Source organism: Myotis daubentonii, chromosome 21 (assembly GCF_963259705.1).
Source record: "Myotis daubentonii chromosome 21, mMyoDau2.1, whole genome shotgun sequence".
In the NCBI taxonomy this organism is placed as follows: domain Eukaryota; kingdom Metazoa; phylum Chordata; class Mammalia; order Chiroptera; family Vespertilionidae; genus Myotis; species Myotis daubentonii.
Window position 1 is genome coordinate 9,751,024 of NC_081860.1, and position 20,789 is coordinate 9,771,812.

The window sequence follows — 20,789 nt, forward strand, 5'->3', positions numbered from 1 at the left end:
CCAGCAGAGTTGGCACATTCCCTCCAAACTCAAGACCCCCAGGCTCCAGCCGCTCCTATTCCGACTTCCTAACAGTATTGAACAGACACAGGTCACGGGCTTGTAACGTAAATTGCGTCTTTTTCTATCACCTTGTTTTTCATGCTTGTACATCTACAGAAATGTCTCTCCCATAACATGAGCTCTTGCAGGGCGACGTGGGACTTGCTTTGGGGCTCTGCCACCTCCCCCCAACCCTCCAGCCATGAGCAGGGAACCCCTCAATGTATTGGTGAGAGTCAAGGTAACTGACTTTCCATTGTTAACGTAAAAAAAACCCCCATTGAAACCTGTAAAGAATTTTGTGAGTTTATTTGAGCCAAACTGTCGACATATGCCGGGAAGCAGAACCTCAAGGAATTGAGATAATGCTCCGGAGAATGGCGGGTTACAACTGTATTTATGCATTGGAATCAAAGGAGGGACATAGGTGAGTTACATGAAATTCATGGGTGATAGATTAAGGAGTAGGGATAAAGCAAAGCAGGGAAACCCCTGGGATTGGATAAAAAGTAAAATGATGGACACATACTTAGGTGGGTGCAGGAACAATTAACATGATGATGAAGGAATTTGTGGCATCTGTCCTGGCACCCAGCACATTTGGTCGTGCCCCAGGGGCTCCAGAAAAAGGGAAGTTACAAGTTACCCAGACATGTCAAAGGTATGTTATCATAGATGCAAAAAGACAGATAGGCTCAGTTAAGGTAAAGGTTGACCTTGTCAGTGAAGATACTGGCCTGGGATGTAACTACCCACCATCACTGCTTTCGTTCAAGTGTAATTTCAGACCATCCTTTGTGGTGACTTTAGGTCTCTGAGTTTGCAAGACCGCCATGCAGGCCTCCCCTGAGCTTGTCAGGTCAGCATGTGGCCCCTTTCGTCCACAACATATTTTCCCTTTGTTGCTACCCCGTGACGGGCCATTAGCTCCTTGTACATGCTCCACACCTCCTCTCTCCTTCACTCCATTGATTTTTTTTTTAATATATTGATTTTTTACAGAGAGGAAGGGAGAGGGATAGAGAGTTACAAACATCGATGGGAGAGAAACATCGATCAGTCGCCTCCTGCACATCTCCCACTGGGGATGTGCCCGCTACCCAGGTACATGCCCTTGACCGGAATCGAACCTGGGACCCCTCAGTCCGCAGGCCGACGCTCTATCCACTGAGCCAAACCGGTTTCGGCACTCCATTGATTTTTGATTTTTTCTTTAAAGCTCAGGGTTCTGCCAAGAAATATTTTTTAAAATTTTTATTGATTTCAGAGAGAAAGGAAGGAGAGAGAGATAGAAATATCAATGATGAGGATTATTGATCGACTGCCTCCTACTGGGGATCGAGCCTGCAACCCGGGCATGTGCCCTTGACTGGAATCAAACCCAGGACCCTTCAGTCTGCAGGCTGATGCTCTATCCACTGAGCAAACCGGCTAGGGCCTCCCTCCACTTTAAAACCCACGTCATCTCCAGGCCCTGTCAACTTTACCTCTCAGGCTCCTCTCAGAACCATCTACCAGTCTCTCCATCTCCAAGGCCACTCTCTAGTCCCAAATCACCACCATCCCTTACCTAAGTCCCTGGAGTAGCTTCCTACTAATACCCCAGATATTATTTTTGCTAATTTCTTCTCAGAGAAGTCAGAGTGATCTTTTAAAAACCTTAAATCATATCACCTAAATGCTTAAAATTGACAGCTTTTAGGATAAAGAACCAAATCTAAAAACAAGATCCACCCTGGCCGGTTAGCTCAGTTGGTTAGAGCATCATCTCGATATGCCAGGGTTTCAGGTTCTATTCCCGGTCAGGGCACATACAAGCATCATCGAATGAATGCATAAATAAGTAGAACAACAAATTAATGTTCTCTCTCTCTCTCCCTCCTTCTCTCTCTCTTTCTCTCTCCCTAAAAAAGGAAAGAAACGAAAACAAAGGATTCATCAAAGCCAGGGTAGAGGTTGACTAAAATGAGGAAAAAAAATACTAAGTTTCTATTTCTTTTTCTTTTTTTTAATATAGTTTATTGATTTTTTACAGAGAGGAAGGGAGAGAGATAGAAAGCCAGAAACATCGATGAGAGAGAAACATCGATCAGCTGCCTCCTGCACATCCCCCACTGGGGATGTGCCCACAACCCAGGTACATGCCCTTGACCGGAATCGAACCCGGGACCCTTCAGTCCGCAGGCCGACGCTCTATCCACTGAGCCAAACCAGTTTCGGCAAAGTTTCTATTTCTTAAGCTGGGTGCTGAATACACAGAATTTAAAAATTAATTTTAATTTAAATTAATCTGCATTATTTATATCCTTTTAGTTTAGAGTATATTTCACGAGAGAAAAAGCAAATAGGAAAACAGAACACTCTAGCAGAGACTCACCTTTTCCACGCAAATCTCATAAAGTTGAGTTATACTGAGAATAAAAAAAGGAGGGATAGTCCAAGTGCCTGGGCCTGGACAAGCACTAGGCCAGTCCTCTCCATTCTTTCTCAATCACACTTTCTCATTTTTCCTTCGGCTGGAAAACAAACCCTCCCCTTATGTAGTGCAAACAACGTCCAGGAAACTATAGGCCCACGCGTCTATAACCAGCCATGCTCGGACCTTCTGTCTGAAGGCAAGAGGCCCTGCGACATCAATAGTCCTCTTGTGCAAACCTTCTTTTTTCCTCCCAGAAAAAAATGTTTCCACAATTTAGATGATTTCTGCAGGGTGTGAACTTTTTTACAGCTCTCGTTACTTCTTGCTAAATCGCTTTCTGAGCCAGCGGTACCCATTTGCCATGCTACCAGCCACAGATGCGCACCAGCGTCCCCACACCCTCGTCCCTGAAAAACAGTTTTGCTCACTTAAGAGACAGGATTTTTACAGATTGTTCTCGTTTGCTTTTCTTTGATTAGCAGTGAAGTTGAACGTTTTTTTTCATATGTTAGCTTCTTTCTTTTTTTAAAAAAATATATTTTTATTGATTTCAGAGAGGAGGGGAGAGGGAGAGAGAGATAGAAACATCAATGATGAGAGAGAATCCAAAAACTTTATTATTTGGCTTTAAGGAAGTCACTTGCTTTATTTCCTGTTCCCTTCCGTTTCCCTCACTTCTTATTTATTTATTTATTTAAAATATATTTTATTGATTTTTTTACAGAGAGGAAGGGAGAGGGATAGAGAGTTAGAAACATCGATGAGAGAGAAACATCGATCAGCTGCCTCCTGCACACCCCCTACTGGGGATGTGCCCGCAACCAAGGTACATGCCCTTGGCTGGAATCGAACCTGGACCCTTGAGTCCATAGGCCGATGCTCTATCCACTGAGCCAAACTGGTTAGGGCTTCTTCTTTTTTAAAATGTATTTTTACTGATTTCAGAGAGAAAGGGAGAGGGAGAGGGAGAGAGGGAGAGAGGGAGAGAGAGAGAGAGAGAGAGAGAAAGAAGCATCAATGATGAAAGAAAATCATTGATTGGCGGCCTCCTGCATACCCCCTACTTGGGATGGAGCCTGCAACCCAGGCATGTGCCCTTAGCCGGAATCAAACCCAGGATCCTTCAGTCTGCAGGTTGACACTCTATCCACTGAGCCAAACCAGCTAGGGCTCCCTTACTTCTTTATTACTTTTTTAGTTCGTACATAGTACATGTTCATTTTAGAAATATCACAAAAATACAATTAAGCAAACAAAAAAATTCACCTATTATTCCACCTTGCAGAGATAACCACCACCATTTATTACATATCTTTTTAAACATTTTCTATAACAAAAATGGAAATATATCACCTAACCTTCCTGTGTATATAAAGAGAGAATACTCAAGTTGAGAATCAAATGAGTTAGCGTGTGTGACAGTAATTTATCAAGCGCAGGGTGGTGTATAAGCACAAGTTTGATATAAAATGCCCTTCACTGCTGTTCTGATGACACAAATGCCCTTTACCCTGCCAAGCAGAGTGGTGACCCGTGTTCCCTGAACACAGCTTGCCCTCCTCAACACAGTTTCTTCTCAAAATGACTTCCTGCCTCAATTTTCCTACTGAACAGGTTTCCACTTTATTTGAAAAAATTCAATCTGTAAGATATACAGAAGGGCCGAAACCGGTTTGGCTCAGTGGATAGAGCGTCGGCCTGCGGACTGAAAGGTCCCAGGTTCGATTCCGGTCAAGGGCATGTACCTGGGTTGCGGGCACATCCCCAGTAGGAGATGTGCAGGAGGCAGCTGATCGATGTTTCTCTCTCATCGATGTTTCTAACTCTCTATCTCTCTCCCTTCCTCTCTGTAAAAAATCAATAAAATATATTTAAAAAAAAAAAGATTACAAATACAGAAGGTATAAAGGTTAGTGCAAAGGGCAACCATGTATCTACCATATAGCTTAAGAAATAAAATTTTGGCCAAACCGGTTTGGTTCAGTGGATAAAGCGTCGGCCTGCGGACTGAAAGGTCCCGGGTTCGATTCCGGTCAAGGGCATGTACCTTGGTTGCTGGCACATCCCCAGTATGGGGCATGCAGGAGGCAGCTGATTGATCTCTCTCATCGATGTTTCTGACTCTTTATCCCTCTCCCTTCTTCTCTATAAAAAATCAATAAAATATTAAAAAAAAAAGAAATAAAATTTTGGGCCCTCGTCGGTTTTGCTCAGTGGATAGAGCATCCGCGTGTACACTGAAGGGTCCTGGGTTCAATTCCAGTCAAGGGCAGGTACCTCCATTGGGCTGCAGGCTCCTCCCTGGCCTGGGCCCTGGACAGGGTGCATGCAGGAGGCAACCAATCGATGTGTTTCTCTCTGTCTTACCCTCTCTCTTACACTCTCTCCAAAAATCAATGGAAAAATATCCTTGGGTGAGGATTATAAATGAATAAATAAATAGATAGATAGATAGATAGATAGATAGATAGATAGATAGATAAAATGTTGGCCCGGCCGGCATGGTTCTGTGGTTGAGCATTGATCTATGAGCCAGGAAGTCATGGTTCGATTCCTGGTCAGGGCACATGCACGGGTTGGGGATTCAATCCAAGTGTGGGGCGTGCAGGCAGCAGTCGATTAATGATTCTCTCTCATCATCGATGTTTCTCTCTCTCCCTCTCCCTTCCTCTCTGAAATCAATAAAAACATATTTTAAAAATAAGAACTAAAATGTTGTCAACTACACTTTAATAAAACATGAAAGAAAAAGCACACTTAAAGATTTCTGTGAACCCTTCCTCAATTACAGCCCCTTCCCCAACCCTCATTGCCCTCTCCTGAATTTGGTATTTCTCACTCCTATGACTTTACATTTATTTAAGCTTCCTCTCTCCATATATTTATATGCAAATATTGATATAGATCCCTAAGTAATGTATAGTACTGATTTGCATAAATTTGTTTAAACTGTCTGCAAATGGATATCAAGGCAAGTATTTTATACTTTCCCTCCTCAATACTATATTTGTGAAAGACATCCATATTCAATGTAGTTGTCCTTCATTCATGTCCATGCTTTAATATTCACTATATAATCACACCACAATTTACCTGTTTTTTTAAAAATATATTTTTATTGATTTCTGCCGAAACCGGTTTGGCTCAGTGGATAGAGCGTCGGCCTGCGGACTGAAAGGTCCCAGGTTCGATTCCGGTCAAGGGCATGTACCTGGGTTGCGGACACATCCCCAGTGGGAGATGTGCAGGAGGCAGCTGATCGATGTTTCTCTCTCATCGATGTTTCTAACTCTCTATCTCTCTCCCTTCCTCTCTGTAAAAAAATCAATAAAATATATTTTAAAAAAATATATATTTTTATTGATTTCAGAGAAAGGGAAAGAGAGAAACATCAACGATGAGAGAGAATAATTGATTGATTGCCTCCTGCACGCCCCCTACTGGGGATCGAGCCCACAACCCTGGGCATGTGCCCTTGACCGGAATCAAACCTGGGACCCTTTGGTCTGCAGGCTGACGCTCTATCCACTGAGCCAAACCCTAGGGCTTACCTGTTTTTTTGCTGATGGCTATTTAGATCACTTCTGGTTTTTGCTGTCACAGGCATTTGCTGCGATGACATTCTATGTCTGCTTGCATGCATGTGTAGGAGTCTCTGGGTCTGTACACCTAAGAATGGAATTCTGAAGTCATAGGTTAAGTGCATCTCTAACTAGATATTTTCAAATTATTCTCCCAAGTGGTTGTACTGGTTTCCATTCTCACAGTAGGTATTCTCTTCACTATTCTTCCTTGCCAACCCTTTATTTCATCAGACTTTAAAATGTTTCTAATCTGATGGGTATGAATGACATTGCATTGTGGTTTTAATATACATCTCTCTGATTAGCAGGGAAATTGCACAACTTTTTACAAGGGTATTGGTTGTCCCTGTGGCCGATTCAGGGAATTCTAGTTCATAAACTACTCATTCTTCAAAGCCCTTTAAAACCCTCCCTCTCCATGAAATATTCCAGATATCTTCCATCAGGCAGATGGGATGTCTCTCTCTTTCTTAAAAGAATATATTTATTGATTTCAGAGAGGAAAGGAGAGGGAGAGAGAAATAGAAACATCAATGATGAGATTCATTCACCGGCTGCCTCCTGAACCACCCCTACTGGGGATTGAGCCCACAACCTGGGCATGTATCGTTGACGGGAATCGAACCTGAGACCCTTCAGTCTGCAGGCTGAGGCTCTACCCACTGAGCCAAACCAGGTAGGGCGGGACCTCTTTTGGGTCTCTGTAACCCTTTCTACATCTTGCATTACACTTCTAATTTCATCTTGTAAAGTCATTTGTGTACTTGTCTGAAGGGCAGGGACTATGTTTAACTCAACTTTATGCCCTTGTTCGTACCTAGTGCAAACATTTCATACATTTTTGTTGAGTCAAATTATATCCCTCCCTGCTTTTAAAAACTTAGTTTCCTATTAGAAGAGAGTTGAATGTCCTTAATGTAGAATTTAAGACCCTGACATGGGCTCTGGCGTCCACTTTCCCTTCCTGCTGCTTCTCCCGGTATGACCCTGCCTTCTGCCCCAGATACTAGCTTCTTTGTCCACAATGAGGTCCCAGTCTGCAAATGCTTGGCTTTTCTGCCTGCAGCCAGGATGGCAGGTCCATCCCACCTGCGTTAGCTGCCCATCTGATTCTTCAGGAGACAATTCTAGGGATCCTGAAGCCAGAAGCTTGCTTTTATTACCAAGCATGGCTTTTGCTCTGAATCTGTCAGTTGTGTGCTAAATACAGGTTAGCTACTGTGGCTAGTAACCCATTGTCAGTCTATAGCTGTTTAAATGTGTGCCACGAGGGAACCCTGCCCATCTCAGCATCGGTCTTGGGGAGGAATCTGGTGATCTTTGCCCCACCTGCTTCTCTTTTCTGCATACTTGGATCTGGCTTATGGTTCTAACTATGTCTCTTGATGAGTCCTTATATTCATCCTTTGTCTTTAGCTGTGAGTCTGCAGCAGTGTCTGTGGCCCATTCTAACCCCAGCCCGGAAACCAAAGCGCCGACTTCATCCTGGGCTGACTTCCTGGCTTCCTCCCACAACTTCTAGGTCTCTGCTGTCAGTTGTCTTTAGACCAGGACACGGGTGTTCATACATGTTTGCTGAAGGGTTTTCAGAGACCATTTGGCATGTGCAGGAAGTGAATGAATACCTTCTCAGTGATAATCTATCTATAAACTGGGATGTGCTGTTAGTGATATGCCAGAGATTTTAGAATCAGAAAGACCCGCTCTGATTCCTAACTCTAAATCTTATGACTTGAGCAAAATACCAAACCTCTGTGTGCTTGTTTTCTCATTTATAAAAGGGGTCCTATGGACCCCCTCCTTCTGGAAAATTCCTACATAAACGATATGAAAAGCAAATCTTAAAAATCCAACAGGAAGGATGTTACACTTGTTAACTATTCACATTGAGTGTATTTACCCATTTTTCTGTCGTTGAGGTGTTTAGTGGTCTGTCTGGGAAGCCTGGCAGCTTGGCTCAGTAGTTGAGCATCAACCCAGAGGTCACTGTTGGATTCCGGGTCAGGGCATATGCATGGGTTGCGGGCTCCATCCCCAGTGCGGGGCATCTAGGAGGCAGCTGATCAGTGATTCTCTCTCATCACTGATGTTTTTAATCTCTCTCCCTCTCCCTTCCTCTCTGAAATCAGTAAAAATATATTTTTTTTAAAAAGGAAGATGGACAGGTAAATAACTGATTGTAATTCAATGATCTAAGTGCTATAATAGAGCCATTTAAGGTCATACACTTCCTTGAAGACACCTTTGATTGTGGGATGCACCATCAGCTTCCAACAGCTTTTTGGGACATTAAGAATACCTTACCAGCTGTAGCTGGTTTGGCTCAGTGGATAGCGCATAGGCCTGTGGACTGAAGGGTCCCAGGTTCAATTCTGGTCAAGGGCACTTACCTCTCAACCCCCTGCAGGAGGCAGCCAATTGATGATGTCCCTCTTTCGTGGATGTTTCTAACTCTCTATTCCTCTCCTTTCCTTTCTCTAAAAATATATATTGCCGGGAGCCGGTCCATCCTTGCTGTTTCAAGGGACCTGGCATATATGGCATACTGTTCTTAATATGTTTGCTCACCTTCTTGGCACTATGTGTTTTAACCAAGGTCACCTCTCTGAGAAAGGTTGTTTCCCCAGGTAGGGATTTTCCCCTGAAGTTAGGGAGGGAATAAAACCCCTTAACTAAGTGCCAGGCAGGTAATTAATCACTTTAACTACGAACAATCATGCTTAAGCTACATAATCTTTACTCCCTGGAATGGAGATAAGAAACGCCCTAACCTTTGGAATAGAGATTGATAGGATTGGAATCAACTGGTATAAATACAGATGTAACAAGACAACAGGACACAGAACCTAGACACAGAAACTGGCCACAGAACCTAGAGACAGAACCTAGCGAGAGAACCTGGCTGAAGAACCTAGAGACAGAACCTGGCTACAGAACCTGGATAGAACATGGCAAGAGAACCTGACTAGAACATGGCTACAGAACCTGGCTGGAGATCCTACACAGAACTTGGCTGGAGATCCTTGCTAGATATCCTGGCTAGGCTGCTGATCAACTGAACTCTGTCTCCGTGTCATTCCCTCTTTGCTGACTCCGTCCACACCTTTGGGGACCCCTGGACCTGCTGGGGTTGGACCCCAGCAATATATATATATATTTTAAAAAAGAATATATATATTTTTAAAATATATTTTATTGATTTTTTACAGAGAGGAAGGGAGAGAGATAGAGAGTTAGAAACATTGATGAGAGAGAAACATCAATCAGCTGCCTCCTGCAGGTCCCCTACTGGGGATGTGCCTGCAACCCAGGTACATGCCCTTGACCGGAATCGAACCTGGGACCTTTCAGTCCGCAAGCCGACGCTCTATCCATTGAGCCAAACCGGTTTCGGCAAAAAAGAATATCTTACCAAATGTATATGTTTTTAAACATATGTTGTCTGATAGACAACAGCATAAATGTATCACTGGAATTACTAGCCTCTTCTCTAAATCAATGTTGGAGCCAAGCCTTTTGGGAAGAGTCTAACTCTATTTAGATCCGCACAGTCATTCCTGAGATGTGAATCTGTCATCACTTCTAGCTCAGAAAGTCTTTTGACCTTTACTGAGAATTTAAAGGGACACATCTGCAAGCAATTACAGTTATGTTATTTTTCCATTGACTTCTCTGTCTACCTGGTATCTGGTTAATTTCCTTTTTTAAAAATTTATTTTTATTTTTATTTATTTTTAATTTTTTAAAAAATATATTGTATTGATTTTCCACAGAGAGGAAGGGAGAGGGATAGAGAGCCAGAAACATTGATGAGAGAGAAACATCGATCAGCTGCCTTCTGCACACCCCCTACTGGAGATGTGCCCGCAACCAAGGCACATGCCCTTGACCAGAACCGAACCAGGGCCCTTTCAGTCCGCAGGCCGACGCTCTATCCACTGAGCCAAACCAGTTAGGGCTGGTTAATTTCCTTTAATACTGATTGTAAGACCTATCCTGATTCTGAAGTATTACAATATGAAAAAAAACTTGGGACTTATTTTTGAAGACAAATGGTTTTTAAAGTGCTCCTAGCGTCCTGGCCGCATAGCTCAGTTGGTTAGAGCCTCGGCCCGATACACCAAGGTTGCAGGCTCTATCCCTGGTCAGGGCATGTGCAAGAGTCAACCAATGAATGCACAAATAAGTGGAACAACAAATTGGTGTTCTCTCTCTCTCCCTGTACCCTTATCTTTTTCTCTCTCCCCCTCCCCCCTCTCAATAAATAGTTTTTTAAAATATATTTTTATTGATTTCAGAGAGGAAAGGAGAGGGAGAGAGAGATATAAATATCAATGATGAGAGAGAATCATTGATTGGCTGCAAGGGAGGCATGTGTCCTGACTGGTAATTGAACCGTGACCTCCAGGTTCATAGGTCGACCCTCAACCACTGAACCATGCCAGCTGGGATATATATATATATTTTGAAGTGCTCCTGGGGGGGGGGGGGAGATAAAATAAAGTGTTCCAGGGAAATAAACAAGGAAGTGATTAATTTAGCCTGGAGGAGAAGGTGACATTTGAGTTGGGTCTGGCAAGTTAGTAGGAATTTCCCAAACAGATAAGAGGCTTAAAGGTATTCCAGGCCCAGAGAAACTTCTATTATGATGCTTATCTGAAGCTATCCTGTTCATATTGCTCCATTCCCATGAGTCTTGTAAATTCTTGAGGTCATGAACCAATTCCATCTCCCAAAATGACCATGCAGCTCATTATTGTCATTTAATTTTATTTACTCATTTCATATTTACTAACTTTATACTTACTGACAAATCTTATTTCAAGTAGCTCATGGTAGAAAACTTGGTAAATACAAATAAGTAAATAAACAAATCCTACACAAATCCACTTTAAGTTTACCACCTCAAGAAACCACTGTGAATATATTGCTTCAAGTTTTTCCCCTTGTTCATATGCACATCTATATCTATATACTTTTAGAGCAAAAATGGTATCACAATCTATTTATTAGTTCATAATTTGTTATTTTTACTTAACCATCACATTAGAAATACTGATCATTGTTTGCCTAGATATAATACTCAGGGGGCTCATAGTTTTCTGTCCTTACGTGGCTCTATCCCCTGACCACAGTTAATTGTACTAAAAAGGATTGGTAGCTGACCCAATGATTGGTATCTGAGTCAGAGACATAACCATGGGGTGAAAAAATGAGCTGGGTCAATCATATGACACTTGTTACGGAATTGGGCCACTGAGATTACCCTCAATGGAGCTGATGCTGAATTGAGACCATGGCAAGTCAAATAGAAGCTGGAGATATGAGGGAGCATAAACAACTAGAATGGAGGAAGCTGGTTGTCAAAGAGAGGAGGGTAGAGCAGACCCATGGGGAAGCAGAGATGCACAGAGGGACAAACAAATAAATCCCATGCCTTCAATCTTCCATTAGCCTTTTTTTCCCCAGCTCTAGGTTCAGTCCATGTATATCTATATATATAAAAGGCTAATATGCAAAGTGTGCCGTAGGGAGTTCGACTGGGATACCAGGAGTTCAATTGCTCACTATGATGTGCGCTGACCACTAGGAGGGCGGCACGGAACATGGCAGGCTACCAGTGTCAGGGCGCTGAGGGAGCGAGGGAAGGAGGAGGCGGGGAGGCGGGAGACCAGGCCTAAGGGCCTCTAGTATTTATTACAAATGCCTCTCTTCTGGTGCTGGAGTCCAACCCTAGCAGGTCCAGGGGTCCCCAAAGGTGTGGACGGAGTCGGCAAAGAAGGAATGACACGGAGGGAGACAGCGTTCAGTTGATCAGCAGCCTAGCCAGGATCTCTAGCCAAGTTCTGGTCAGGATCTCCAGCCAGGTTCTGTGTCCATGTTCTCTTGCTAGGTTCTCCAGCCAGGTTCTGTAGCCATGTTCCCTCACTAGGTTCTGTCTCTAGGTTCTGTCTCCAGTTTCTGTCCAGGATCTTTAGCCAAGTTCTGTTCAGCAAAGTTCTTCTGTCTCTAGATTCTGTGTAGGTTCTGTGTCCTGTTGTCTCATTACATCTGTATTTATACCAGTTGATTCCAATCCTATCAATCTCTATTCCAAAGGTTAGGGTGTTTCTTATCTCCATTCCAGGGAGTAAAGTTTATGTAGCTTAAGCATGATTGTTCGTAGTTAAAGTGATTAATGACCCGCCTGGCACTTAGTTAAGGGGTTTTATTCCCTCCCTAACTTCAGGGGAAAATCCCTACCTGGGGAAACAACCTTTCTCAGAGAGGTGACCTTGGTTAAAACACAGCGCCAAGAAGGTGAGCAAACATATTAAGAACCGTATGCCATATATGCCAGGTCCCTTGAACCAGCAAGGATGGACCGGGTCCCGGCATTCTGGCCTTTTTTCCTTTAGAGATAAAACAAGTGGGTTTCTATTCCTTGCCGCCAGCATGGCTTACCAGAACCGCACTTCATCACTGTTGTGGCTGTCCAGCATTCCACTGTGTGGAGGTACCATTAGGTTAAAAACCTAGTGATGGGCATTTCAGACATTTCCAATGAGTACCTTCATCACTAATTCTTTTCACAATGAAACATAATGTTGTTATGATCTATCCCAACAGGTGGAATTCCTTGTTTGAAGGAGAACTGAATGATATCAAGTTGGACTTCAGAAAGACTGTGCTGCCCTAACCGGTTTGGCTCAGTGGATAGAACGTCAGCATGAGGACTGAAGGGTCCCAGGTTCGATTCCGGTCAAGGGCATGTACCTTGGTTGTGAGCACATCCCCAGTAGGGGGTGTGCAGGAGGCAGCTGATCAATGATTCTCTCTCATCGATGTTTCTAACTCTCTATCCCTCTCCCTTCCTCTCTGTAAAAAGTCAATAAAATATATTTAATAAAAAAAGACTGTGCCAATTTACAGCTCATAAGCAGGGCATGAAAGTGGTTGATTTTTCACCCCTTTTCCAATAGTATCAATTAAACACACACACACACACACACACCCCAAAACACACCAAAACATAGCTATTCTGACAGGCAAGAAGTGGTAAGTGGTCAGTTATGGTCTTAATGTGTATTTCTCTGTATGATGTTTTTGTTGACTAGACATGTGGGCTTTGTCATTAGATAGACCTGGGTTTGAGTTTTAGTTCTGCCTCTTGCTGTGTGGCTTCAGTTAAGTTACTTCTCTATTGCCTCTTCTGTGTATTGGACATAATAATAGTGATTACTTTGTAGGATTATAATGAGGCTTAGATAAGAAAATAAATAACAAAACACTTAGCTTGGTAAAACCTCTGTACACTTATTATAGTTATAAAGAATGACTTAATTTGTGATCATCAGATAAAGCTCTGTGAGATATCTGAAACTCAATGGGACATTGATTTAAATACCTGTTAGAATTGTATAGTCCTAGAAATAAGAAAGCAAGCAAGAGCCCACTAGGTTCATAACCTTTATCATTAGAGAGAAAATACATTTGCTTATTTGGATAGCATCTATTACCAAGGTCTTTAGAATTGAAATAAAAACATAGATACGTATCTTAAAAGCCAAGAAATAGAAAAATCAAAGGTAACCGGGGTAGGTAGGTCTTGCAGGTTTCTAAGAATAGTTAGCGGATGATATAATGAGTTTTAAGTCCATGACATTGTTAACGTAAAAAAACCATTGAAACCTGTAAAGAATTTTTGTGAGTTTATTTGAGCCAAACTGTCGACATATGCCAGGAAGCAGAATCTCAACAAATTGAGATAGTGCTCCGAAGAATGGCGGGGTTACAATTGTATTTATACATTGCAATCAAAGGAGGGACATAGGTGGGTTACATGAAATTCATTGGTGACAGCCGAAACCGGTTTGGCTCAGTGGATAGAGCGTCGGCCTGCGGACTGAAAGGTCCCAGGTTCGATTCCGGTCAAGGGCATGTGCCTGGGTTGCGGGCACATCCCCAGTGGGGGATGTGCAGGAGGCGGCTGATCGATGGTTCTCTCCCATCGATGTTTCTGACTCTCTATCTCTCTCCCTTCCTCTCTGTAAAAAATCAATAAAATATATTTTAAAACAAATAAAATAAATAAAAATAAAATTCATTGGTGACAGATTTAAGGAGGTGGGATTAAGTGAAGCGGGGAAACCTCTAGGATAGGATAAAAAGTAAAATGATGGACACATACTTAGGTGGGTGCAGGATCAATTAACATGATAATGAAGGAATTTGTAGTATCTGCCCTGGCGCCCAGAACATTTGGTTGTGCCCTTCCCAGAAAAAGGGAAGTTACAAGTTACCCAGACATTTCAAGGGTATGTTATCTTAGAGGCAAAAAGGCAAATGGGCTCAGTAAGGATCAAAGTTGATCTTGTCAGTGAAGATACTGGCCTAGGACATAACTGCCCACCATAACTGCTTTTAGTTAAAGTTTAATTTCAGACCATCCTTTGTGGTTATTTTAGGTCTCTGAGTCTGCTAGGCTGCCACGCAGGCCTTCCCTGAGCTTGTCAGGTCAGCGTGTGGCCCCTTTCGTCCACAACATAATGTAAAAAGGGGCTCAAAATGATACTTGGCACAGTGAAAAGTATGGCTCTGAAAGTCCACCGCTCCAGGACTCATGTCTGTAGAAACCTCTAATAAAAAATAACCTGCTCTAGCTGGTTTGGCTCAGTGGATCGAGCGTCGTCCAGCGGACTGAAGGGTCCCAGGTTCGGTTCCACTCAAGGGCACATGCCCGGACTGCAGGCTCGATCCCCAGTAGCGTGCATGCAGTAGGCAGTCAGTCAATGATTCTCTCTCATCGTTGATGTTTCTCTCTCTCCTCTCTCTCTTCCTCTCCCTTCCTCTCTGAAATCAATAAAAATATATTAAAAAAAAATAACCTTATTTAATTCAGTTGGAAACTTCTGGAAGCTCTGTGTCTTTCAACTTAGATAATATTTTTTTTTTTCCAACTTAGAGAATCTTTAGAATTAAGGTTAATGGGGTAAAAGCTATGGGATTAATATGTTGAGGTTAAGAATAAATATGTGCATATTTCACATTTTATGCACTTGCAATGCTTAAAAATGGCTCATTAGAGTAACAATCTTATAACTCTTATTTTCAATATATACTTGAGTTAATCTTAGACCTAAGATTTTGAGTTCAAGTCTTACTAAACTTACATATGGAAGTGGGCCAACTAAGAGAACTTAAGGTTCATTATATTTGTCAGTTTATCTGATTTATAAAGATTACCAGGCATTGCAAAGGTTCTAGGTCAGACTATTGAAGAAAGTAAAAAGAAAATCTAGTAAGTCTATAGACATGATTTTAAATGTTTGAAGATGTTGAATGAACTAAGTTTGTGAATGTGACCAAAAATTATTACAAGTTTCTGAAAAGTGATTGGTAAAATATGCTAGACTTAATTGAGCATTTCTATTAATAGAGTCTAGCAGTAGCATGGTCAGCTACGGGGTCACACAGGTTAAATTTGAAGTATCTGTGGAATTCACAGGTGAAAATGTCCATTACACAGCCCAAACACTGAATTGGGGCTTCTAGAGGGTACGAAGACAAATAAATAAATAAATGTGTAATATGCTAATTAGACCAGACATCATTCCGGATGTCCTTCTGGACGACCTTCCAGACGAAACCCTGGCTGAGAGGGAAGCCTGGTCCCAGGTGCCTGCCAGCGGCCAGAGGGAAGCCAGTGCTGGCAGCCGGGGGAAGGAAGGCCTATGCTTGCATGAATTTCGTGCATCGGGCCTCTAGTATCTACACTAATAAAAGAGAAAAATGGTAATTGGCGTACGGCGATACTGTTTTCATTGGCTAATCAGGGCTATATGCAAATTAACTGGCAACTAAGCTTGGCAGTTAACTGCCAACAAAATGGCGGCTAATTTGCATATGTAGGCACAATGCAGGGAGGCGAAAGGGAAAGCAGGAAGAAGCCCCCTGCCACTGACAGTGATCAGAAACCCAGTGGGGAGCTAAGACCTGCCCCCCAGCCATGATCAGAGAATCAGGCGCCTTTGCCGCCCTGGCCAGTGATAGCAGGAAGTAGGGGTGGAGCCAGCAATGGGAGCTGGGCAAGGTCGAAGCTGGCAGTCCCAGGAGCTAGGGGTCCCTTGCCTGGGCCTAAAGCGAAGCCCACGATCGCGGCGCCCCCCGCTGCCACTGCAGCTGCGGGTCCCCACTGCCCGGGCCGGACACCTAGGCCAGAGGCGTTAGGCCTGGGCAGGGGCAGAGCCTGCAACCGCAGGGAGCTGGGGGTCCCCTGCCCAGGTCTGACACCTCTGCCGGAGGTCTCAGGCCTGGTCAAGGGGCCGATCCGGTGATTGGTGATCGGAGGGTGATGAGGGTCAACTCCTCTGGCCGAGGCATCAGGCCTGGGCGGGGGGCTGAGCCGGGGATTGGGGGGATATGATGGTCCCCTTGCCCAGGCCTGAAGCCTGGGTCAGAGGTGTCAGGCTTGGGCGGGGGGTGGAGCAAGCAATCAGAGGGAGATGGGGGTCCCCTGCCCAGGCATGATTCCTGGGCCAGAGGCCTCAGGCCTGGGCGGGGGCCAGAGCCAGTGATCGGGGGGAGATGGGGGTCCCCTGTCCAAGCCTGACACCTCTGGCGGAGGCATCAGGCCTGGGCAAGGGGCTGATCAGGCGATCGGAGGGTGATGGGGGTCAACGCCTGAGGGCTCCCAGTATGTGAGAGGGGGCAGGCTGGGCTGAGGGACACTCCCCCCCCCCCCACACACCCAGTGCACGAATTTCGTGCACCGGGCCCCTAGTATCTATATAAATAAAAATGTAAATGTTCGTTTTTTTTTTTAATTAAATCTTTATTGTTCATATTATTACATTTGTTCCTTTTTTTTCCCCCCCATAACTCCCCTCCTCCCAGTTCCCGCCCTACCCTCCGCCCTCACTCCCCACCCACTGTCCTCATCCATAGGTGCACGATTTTTGTCCAGTCTCTTCCCACATCTCCCACACCCCTTTCCCCCCCAAGAATAGTCAGTCCATTCCCTTTCTATGTCCCTGATTCTATTATAATCAACAGTTTATTCTGTTCATCAGATTATTTATTCACTTGATTCTTAGATTCACTTGTTGATAGATGCATATTTGTTGTTCATAATTTGTATCTTTACCTTTTTCTTCCTCTTCCTCTTCTTAAAGGATACCTTTCAGCATTTCATATAATCCTGGTTTGGTGGTGATGAACTCCTTTAGCTTTTCCTTATCTGTGAAGCTCTTTATCTGACCTTCAATTCTGAATGATAGCTTTGCTGGATAAAGTAATCTTGGTTGTAGGTTCTTGGTATTCATCACTTTGAATATTTCTTGCCACTCCCTTCTGGCCTGCAAAGTTTCTGTTGAGAAATCAGCTGACAGTCGTATGGGTATTCCCTTGTAGGTAACTGAGTTTCTTTCTCTTGCTGTTTTTAAGATTCTCTCTTTATCTTTTGCTCTTGGCATTTTAATTATGATGTGTCTTGGTGTGGTCCTCTTTGGATTCCTTTTGTTTGGGGTTCTCCGCGCTTCTTGGACCTGTAAGTCCATTTCTTTCACCAGGTGGGGGAAGTTTTCTGTCATGATTTCTTCAAATAGGTTTTCAATATCTTGCTCTCTCTCATCTTCTGGCACCCCTATAATTCTGATGTTGGTACGCTTGAAGCTGTCCCAGAGGCTCCTTACACTATCCTCGCATTTTTGGATTCTTTTTTCATTTTGCTTTTCCGGTTGGATGTTTTTTGCTTCCTCGCATTTCAAATCATTGACTTGATTCTTGCGCTCCTCTGGTCTGCTGTCTGGCGTCTGTATAATATTCGTTATTTCAGTCCGTGTGTGCTTAATTTCTAGTTGGTTCCCCAATATAAGATCGAGGGTCTTATTAGTTTTCGTGTAGAGCTCATTAAGTTTATCGGCAGCTTCTAAACAGTTCTTGAGAGACCTTAAAAGTGTGGTTCTGAACTCTATTTCTTCCATTGACAATTTTGTCCTGTTTCTTTGTCTCCGCATTTTGTTATGCTTCCTTGGTGCACCCCCTAGTGGTCTTTGTTCGCAGTCTTATAGATAAATCTTGATTGCTGTAGCTAATTCCAGGGAGGGTTTGACCTCCAGGCCAAGTGGCTATGAGATTCAGCTGTGTCAGCGGTGAGAGAACTTCTGTCCTCTAGGGAGTTGCTAATCTAGCCTTTGCCTGAGGCTATCCGGCAAATGCCTCTGTGCAGGGCTTGGGCAGGGCGGGTCGAACAGGATCAACAGTGTGGGCCGGAGAGAGCAGTTATGGCGGCTCTCAGTCCTGTCCCAAGGGGCTCTGCCTCTCTGAGTCCCAGCACCCGCTGCAAAGCTCGGAGAGAAAGCTGCACTCGCTCTGACCGAAGCCAGACAGTCCCGCTTCTTCGCCTGAGTCTGGGTCCCTAAAGACTCGCCCGGATCTGGAGCTCAGAGTCTGCGACTCCCTCCCGATTGAAAACAACAACCGCGCCCTCCGCCGCCAGCCCGCTCCGCGCACTCCGCACCTCAGAATTTGACTTCAGCACTGCGCCTCCTCTGAGTGTCCGTATGCGTTTCTCTTTCCTCCTAGTTGTAGGACTTCCACTCAGCCAGCGCCCCTGTGGTTCTGGGTGATGTCCCTTCCGTTTTTTGGTTTCACTTTTGAAGTAGTTGTTCAAAGCAGCAAACTCCGGCGTTAACCTATGCCGCCATCTTGGTTCTCTCCCGTAAATGTTCGTTTGTTCAAAATCTTAAACCTCTGAAAGTTCTTCACCGATTGCTTTGAAATTTTGACACAATGTTGCATTCAAATACGCATGTGTTTTTATATACCTAGTATATAGATGTCACACCTGTGACAGGTAAAAACATGCTTTTTTTTTGAAAAACAGCGCCATCTGTTGGACGTAAAAGCAACACACACTATACTAAATATTTTACGATTCCATTTCAATGTTTCTGATTGCATTGTTAAATTGAATTTTCATAGATTTCGGTTTATTTTCATTTTGATTTAATTATTTCCTGTGACATTGCGTTGGAATTGAGCTGTGTCGTTTACCATAGCGTTTATTGGGAATGGAAAGGTGCCGGTTGATCTGACCTCAGGACGAATTTCATTGCCTCATAACTTCTGCAATTTAGTGACGTCAAAAGAAGAACTGGTTGAAAAAGTATTTCCCAATATTCATACCAACTATAAGAATCACGATTGGCTGAGTGAACGAGCTATTCTTGTGGCCAAGAACAAAGACGTCTACAAACTTAATATTGTTCAGTCTAACATTCAAAGCGAGGCAGTCACATACAAGTCCGTCGACACTGTTGTGGAAGCAGATGAAGCGGTTAATTATCCAACAGAATTTTTGAATTCACTCGATCTGCCAGGGATGCCACCGCACATACTGCAATTGAAAATTGGCGTACCAATGATCATGTTGCGAAATATCAACCAGCCAAACTTTGCAACGGGGCAGGCGGATTGCAGTAAAAGCAACCATCTTGACAGGACCTTTCAAAGGTGAAGATGTCCTCATTCCTCGCATTCCTATGATTCCAACGGATATGCCATTTCAATTTAAGAGACCGCAATTCCCAGTTCGATTGGCGTTTGCAATCAACATCAACAAAGCTCAGGGCCAATCTTTAGAATTGTGCGGTTTAGATCTAGACTCGGATTGCTTCTCACAAGGACAATTATATGTTGCACGTTCTAGAGTTGGCAACCAGACAATCTCTATATCTGCACAGACAGTGGAACAACAAAAAATATTGTATACCCACAAGCATTGTGAAATTAAACATATTAGAAACGTGCGCTTTCTCTTTTCTTTCTTTTCCATTTAACCAGACTGAGCCACAGCAACGCGTGGCCGGGTGCAGCTAGTATATAATATGTATATACTAGGGGCCTGGTGCACGAAATTCCTGCACTGGGTGTGTGTGGAGGGGGAGTGTCCCTCAGCCCAGCCTGCCCCCTCTCACATACTGGGAGCCCTCAGGCGTTGACCCCCATCACCCTCCAATCACAGGATCGGCCCCTTTCCCAGGCCTGACGCCTCTGGCTGAGGTGTTCGGCCCGGGCAGCGGGGACCCACAGCTGCAGCGGCCCCGCGATCGTGGGCTTCGCTTTAGGCCCAGGCAAGGGGCCCCTAGCTCCTGGGACTGCCAGCTTCGACTGTGCCCAGCTCCCATCGCTGGCTCCACCCCTACTTCCTGCTATCACTGGCCAGGGCGGCAAAGGCGCCTGATTCTCTGATCCCCTGGGTTTCCGATCACTGTCAGTGGCAGGGGGCTTCTTCCTGCTTTCCCTTTCGCCTCCCTGCATTGTGCCTACATATGCAAATTAACCGCCATCTTGTTGGCAGTTAACTGCCAATCTTAGTTGGCAGTTAATTTGCATATAGCCCTGATTAGCCAATGAAAAGGGTATCGTCGTACGCCAATTACCATTTTTCTCTTTTATTAGTGTAGATACATATTAGGGCTCTTCACCAGTTTAAGGTAAGCACGGGTAAAGTCACTCAGAAAGATGGACAAAGAGAAAAACGGAAGAGGGCTGAGGACAGAAATCCGTCGAATAACTATTATTTTAAGGGCAGCGCACAAGCTGCAAGGGAAAGAGGCCCTGAAAGGGGCAAAAGTCACTTAAAAAGAACTTGCAAAGGTCAGTGGCAGGGGATGTAAGGGAAATAAGTTGGGACAAATAGAGCTCTCCTGCTTTAGCATCCACTTCTCAAATATTAGGAGGGTCAAGCAGTTCCAATCGGG